The sequence below is a fragment of the Rhagoletis zephyria genome, unplaced genomic scaffold (genome assembly GCF_001687245.7).
Source record: "Rhagoletis zephyria isolate East Lansing unplaced genomic scaffold, Rhagoletis_zephyria_1.1 Rzeph_scaffold_01764, whole genome shotgun sequence".
Taxonomy (NCBI): Eukaryota; Metazoa; Arthropoda; class Insecta; order Diptera; family Tephritidae; genus Rhagoletis; species Rhagoletis zephyria.
This window is the reverse complement of record NW_016158848.1, coordinates 92,744-98,926: the sequence shown is the minus strand read 5'-3', so window position 1 is coordinate 98,926 and position 6,183 is coordinate 92,744.

The following is a 6,183-nucleotide window of genomic DNA, read 5'->3' as shown; positions in this document are numbered from 1 at the left end:
TCGATCAGGTTACTCATACGTCATGTATAACAAATTGTGGTTGTGTAATCTACTGCTATATATCTTACCAGCTGCGTGTGCCAATAAATTCAACTAGAAAAAAAACATCAGTGAATTGAAATAAACTGCCAGTTTGGCAAATGCGCGAAGCCTTTTTACCCAATCTAGCAAAGCTAGTAATAACTGTGCGTCAATATTTACTTATAATCATCGGCATGCGTATAAAATCATTCGACAATAGACTTTCAGTAGTGTTGGCTCTAGTGTGAGGCCAACGTAAATATCTCTTAGTACGATGGAGAGAGTATACTCTATTGACACCTTTGGACAATTGATTTTTTGTGGTTATTGGCGGCTATAAAGTAGCAAATTGGGTTACCCGGTCATAACACAAAACTGAAAGAGACCTTTTCAGACACGAAATCATTTGTATTTTTAGGTTATATACATATACGCCTAGCTAGTCAGGTACGTATGAATGTAAGTATGTATGTACTTATATGTATAGACTTATGTGAATGTTTGTGTTTCACTATTTTTTCTAATGGCGATTTCGTTTCTACAAAAAAAGTGTTGCCTTCTTCTTTTTAGTGTTTGTGCCTAGAGGGCAAGGAGAAGGTTGCCTTTTTCGGTAGAAACGAAATCGGCATAAAACAAAGTTTCACAACTCAACGGGCAGTGGTGGCACATTTTTCAACTAATCAAAAAGGCGTGTTCACGGCAACGGAAAAAAGTCAAATTAAATGGCTGTTTCTCTTTTTGACTTGTCACTAGTGAGCGGCAAACTCGAATGCCAGTTGCTGGGTGTGGTTCAATTTAACAATTCATACATACGTTCATACTAATACTCGTACATATTTTGTTAATATTTGTGCTTTAAGTTAAAATAGCAGAAAATTGGTGAGTTGTACAAAAAATACAAATATGGCAATACTGTCTCAACAATTTTCCCGAATTTAAACATTTTACGCGCATTAAAATTAATTTAGAAAAGTTAATAGTTTTCACTGAATTGTTGAATGTAGGTCTAAGAGCCAACTACTTCAAACTTTCCGGCAACCAACATTAACATTGTGAGTTTAAAGGACAATTTGTTGAAAAAGTTGTTTTCCTTTTGCGGGTAACTAAATATGGTGAGAATAATTAAAATAAAATTAATTTTACGATAATTAACCAAAATAAGGTGGGGGGAGGGGGGTAATATGAAAAGTCAGTGACTTCGAGAAGTTCCCGCGCAGCAACTTTAAATGTAATACTGCGCCAGGCAACTGCCATCGATTAGTAGCCTACTGTAAAATTTTGAGCAAACTGCATCGTTGAAAAGTGGTTTACTGAGTTTCATTGTAGTCGTACCAGAAGTGGCGACGCTAGAGGCAACCTGGACCTTGGCGATATCAGATTTGCGAGGTCCCCTTCAACGTTTATTTTAATGGGCCGAATTATACACCAGTGTGTGGGGGTGGTTTCGGTTGTTACACACATTTTCGAAAGTTTTTGATTGGAAATCACAACCTTTCTTCTGCATCCAGTTCAAATAGCTCAAAACTTCCTATGTGTATCAACCGAATACCCGTCCGGAAACAGGCTAATGTAAGAAAGCCATTTAAAAAGACTTGAATGAAAAGAACAAAGAAGCCTCGGATTACCACACGTTCTGCTCGGCTGGTTGTCCTCAAAAAACAAAGGGTGATATCACCGCTATCCCTACCGATGGACAGGGCAAGGAAAAAAAGGCTGATGGCTTGCAAAGTCAACTAATAAAAATTAAACTCGATGTGGTAGAAAAAAAATAATGCTGTATTTGAGTTTAACATATGTAACAGTTTTTCCCAGTTTCACAGTTCTAACGAGGTTTTGCACCATTTCGTAATAGTTGATGAAACATGGAACCACCAAAATATACCAGAGACCAAAGAACATTCAAGAAGTGCACCAAAGGAGGTCAATTAGGTCATGACCTCAGTTTTTTGGGATGCACGCGGTGTCATTCAAGGGCAAAAAGACACGATTTTAGGGGGATCTATGACTCTTTGGACTAATAAATTCAAGATAGATCCATGAGTAGTATTATCAAAAGCCCCTTCAATGCTTTTGAGCCAACTAACCAAGTAATGTGGGGCGGAATTTACTGATTTCTCTTTGACACATACAAAATCAGTATGGGGAAAGGGCGCATAAAGTCTCAGTAATTATATCCCTAGTATGTAAGTATAACACTCTTTCGGTGGTATAAAGAATAAATGACGGTAAACTAATAGGTACGCCTTAATAAGGAGAGTCAGCGGTCTGGTCGTCTGAACTAGAAATAAATATGATGGATACTTTCCCTCCAAGGGATCGGTAGTTTGAATAAAATTTCTATGTTGCCCACCGTTCCGTATCCCTATCAAAAACGGAGCCATATCTGCGAAGATCTCTTACTCTGGGGAGCCTACAAATATGCATTTCGTGGAGGCAGATGTCAAGCGATCTTCTTTCAACGAAGAATTTGCGGACATTCTAGAAAGTACTGCAAACTCTGTCATGCAAAGCGTCTTGATCTGCAGCTTCACTCTCTCTGCTGATATGTGTGAGACAGAAGGGAAAACAAAACAGATTGTGTGCCCCTTTTATTTATTATACAATTTCATTTATTAATGTGGAATTGCATAAGGTGACCTATAAAACGATTTGACAAGTCATTAATTGCATTTCCTCAACTAAGAAATTTAGAAATGCATACGCGCATGAATACTCTAATAAGAATTTTTAAAATATTCTTCAACATTTACATAAGTATGTAGTAAGTTATTGGCTTGTGCGTGCCCAGATTCAGATAATAAAAAAATAAATAAAAGGCATAAACAGACCAAGCAGACGAGTGAAACTCATGCAGCGCTGGCGCTGGTGCCAGACGAAAACAAATCTAAACCAATTATGAAAGCTGTGATTTTGTGTTGTGCATTTTCAATGTTATTTTTTCACAAGAGTGCATATGTAAATATATGCATATGCATACACAGTATGTATGTATATATGTATTTACATATGCATACAAACTTTCATGCATCATTTAGTCGGATATATGTATGTATGTATACACAAAGTGTATGTAAATGCTTGTATGCATTTGTTGCTGCAGCTTTTGTTGCAATAAATATAAAATGAAATTTGCTGTAAGTTTAGCTGTCGCTTTATAATTATAGAATGTTATTTGAGGGCGAAGAATTTGCCAACAGAAGGCTAGCGATAATGAGTGGCAAAGCAACAGACTAAACTGAGAGCGTTGCACACTTGTATGTAACTATTTATACTTTCTTGTTAGGCAAACGTCTCGCCTTTGCACAACACAAAAATTGCATAATTGAGTGTACGATGTTGTGTAAAAAAGGAATATATTTATGTAAGCACACATGCTGTTTTTTCATTGGAAATGGGTTTTTACGTGGCGGGTCCCAAGCTTAGATGAATGATTTTTCAACCGAATACCCGTTATATACAGGGTGCCCAAGAAGTAGCCTGCCAAACTTGAGGAGAATGCAGATGGGGGGTGAGCTTCCTGATAAGTAAAAATTTTTCAGGTAAAAGTGTCACCGATAAGTCATACCTATTTGTCATCTGGAACCGTGCTGCCAATTAAAAGAGTAGCCGCTCATATTATGGCATAGATCTCTGCTTGGAACGCACTACACGACCGGTTCCGTTTTTTCTGCTCCTTCTTTGAACCATCAGTGTATATGGAATACTCCCTCCCTCTGTTAATGGTAGTCCCATAACATTTTCTGCTCAAGTCGGGACCCCATTACAAGGTACCTTAGTATGGAAGCCGGTGTAATGTAGTTCTGACTGCTACGTCAACTTTTAATCCAGTAAGCCGGACCTGTTAATTTCATTCAGTATAGCTGCTTCCAAATATTTGCTTCCCTGAGTCCGAGAGCGTTCTTTTCGGGTGAAGCACGAAGAAAAATATGAAGCGGTTGAAAATGAAATATCATGTTAAGCCCTTCCTGGGGTGCGCTACTCACCGCTTCCGTTATTCCATTACTTTCCTATTATAAATCTCCTTTGTTTAGACCTCTCCACCACACTAAGCACCTACGGGTTGCACTTGGTCTGATGACTGTGCTAGGCAAACAACAACACTTTTGTCTTAGAGGGGTTAACCCGCAACCCGTTCTGGTTAGCCGACTTGGATACGTCGCCCAGTGCACCCTCTATTAGCTCACTTCTTGTTAACAAAAACTTGGCAGTGATGAGTATCATCAAATTATTCTCTCAATTTCAAGTATTTTCAGAATTTCGTCCACCATCAGGAGCCATAGTAGAGGGGATAGTATCGCCTTTGAGGCATGCCCCCGGTGATGTTCCTCCTCACAGATCCGGTGGCTATGATTGCGTTGATCAGCCTCCTCTCGAGCATGGTGGCAATAAATGCAAATTTAGGGCGCTGAACACAGTGCTCCATTCCGTTCGGACATTGTTGAAATCTCCTTCATACAATGGATCTTAAGCGGAAATATTTTATTTTCTGCGTGTTTTGGCGGACCTATAAAATATATTAATAATAATAATATAATATATATATATAATAAATAATAATAATACATACGTTAGTGTTCGGCCGAGGTTCTCCTCCGATTTGTGGCGTGCGCCTTGATGTTGTCACACAAAGGGGAGGGACCTACAGTTTTCCGACGACTCCGAACGGCGATTGTATTTTTATGAGAAGCTGTTTTTCATGTAGAAATACACTCGGAGGTTTGCTATTGCCTGCCGGGGGGAGACCTTCTTTGTTTTTTTTATTTTTTGACTAGCCAATGCCCGCTTACTTCGCGGCGCCTAATAAGAGCTTTTGCGTTAGCCAATGCAAAAGAGTGTTTAAAAAACAAAATTAGTCTGTAAAGTCAAAGTTTTTGATTTAAGTTGAAACCACTAAACAGCAGAATCCTCCTCACACATAGGCCAATAATAGTAACGCTGTAATACCATATGGAATACCAATCCCTTTTGGTGTCATGAGCTTTACTGATGGTCTTATTTCCACCTGTGAGATCTCTGCCAATTATGCGTAATCTTTTTGTATGATCTTGCAACTTCAACATTGGTGCGATGTGTATGCCAATAAAAGTTCTTATAGGGAAACTCAAGAGCACAGAAGTGCGTTTTCTTTATAGGAGGGCCAAGAATCCTCGTTGTCCCACAGGATGAAAAGTTTTCCGGTACATTGCTAAATGAGTAGTGTGATCTCTTAAGTATCTTTCAAATGAAGCAGTTGATATACCTACGGTGATATTTCTTTTTTAATTCACGACCTTTCCAATTCGTGGTAAAATTTATGAACTGATTTCTGGGTAGATGCAAGACCGCATGATCGTGCATGAGGGCGTCAGAAAAACTTAACCCCATCCTTCATTTAGACATCTGAAAACTAAATTCNAACGAAAACGGCTATTATTTTATGCAAATAGGTATAGAGATAGGACAGATTATAGCGAAACTCGTAAAAGCAAAACTTTGTGAAAAATTAAAAAAAAATTCTTCAAAATTTTTACATAAATTTTAGCTTACTGAAAATTAAAGACAAAGTTACAATAGTTCAATGAGATTAAGAAATCTAGGAGAAAATGGTTCCCAATCGAATGATAGTTGCGCGTTTACGTAAATGTATATTGATCCAGCCTTTCCAATGATTACCACTTTTCGCCATAACTACGGTATTGATAACATATGTAGCTGTGTAGAATTTCAGGACGTTAGCGTAAGCAGTTCCACAGATAAGCTATATGAGAAGTTCAGTTTGTATGGAAGGAAGGAGCCACGCTCCTTTCCCAATGCATTTGCAATATATGCACCAGTGCTAAGTTCAGTTCCCCAGCGTAATTGGTTTTAGAGATATATTGGTTTTTTACGTTTCAGTCTGTATAAGAATGTTAGAAATATCTCGAGCTACATACCGAGCAAATTTTTGGTCAGAATATTTATTTTCAATGTGTTGCCAAATATGAACCAAGTCGGTGCAGCCGTTTAGTAGTTTAGTGAAATACATTGTAAAGAGAACTGTACGAAATTGTAAAACGTGAGACGATTTCTTAATTTTTGGCAGCAACAACGAAAAGTTTTAATTTTTTCTTAGCGAAAAACCTTCCACACAGAAATAAAAAAAAAATAAGTTTGTGGTTATATCGAGGCGAAATTTTGAGAACG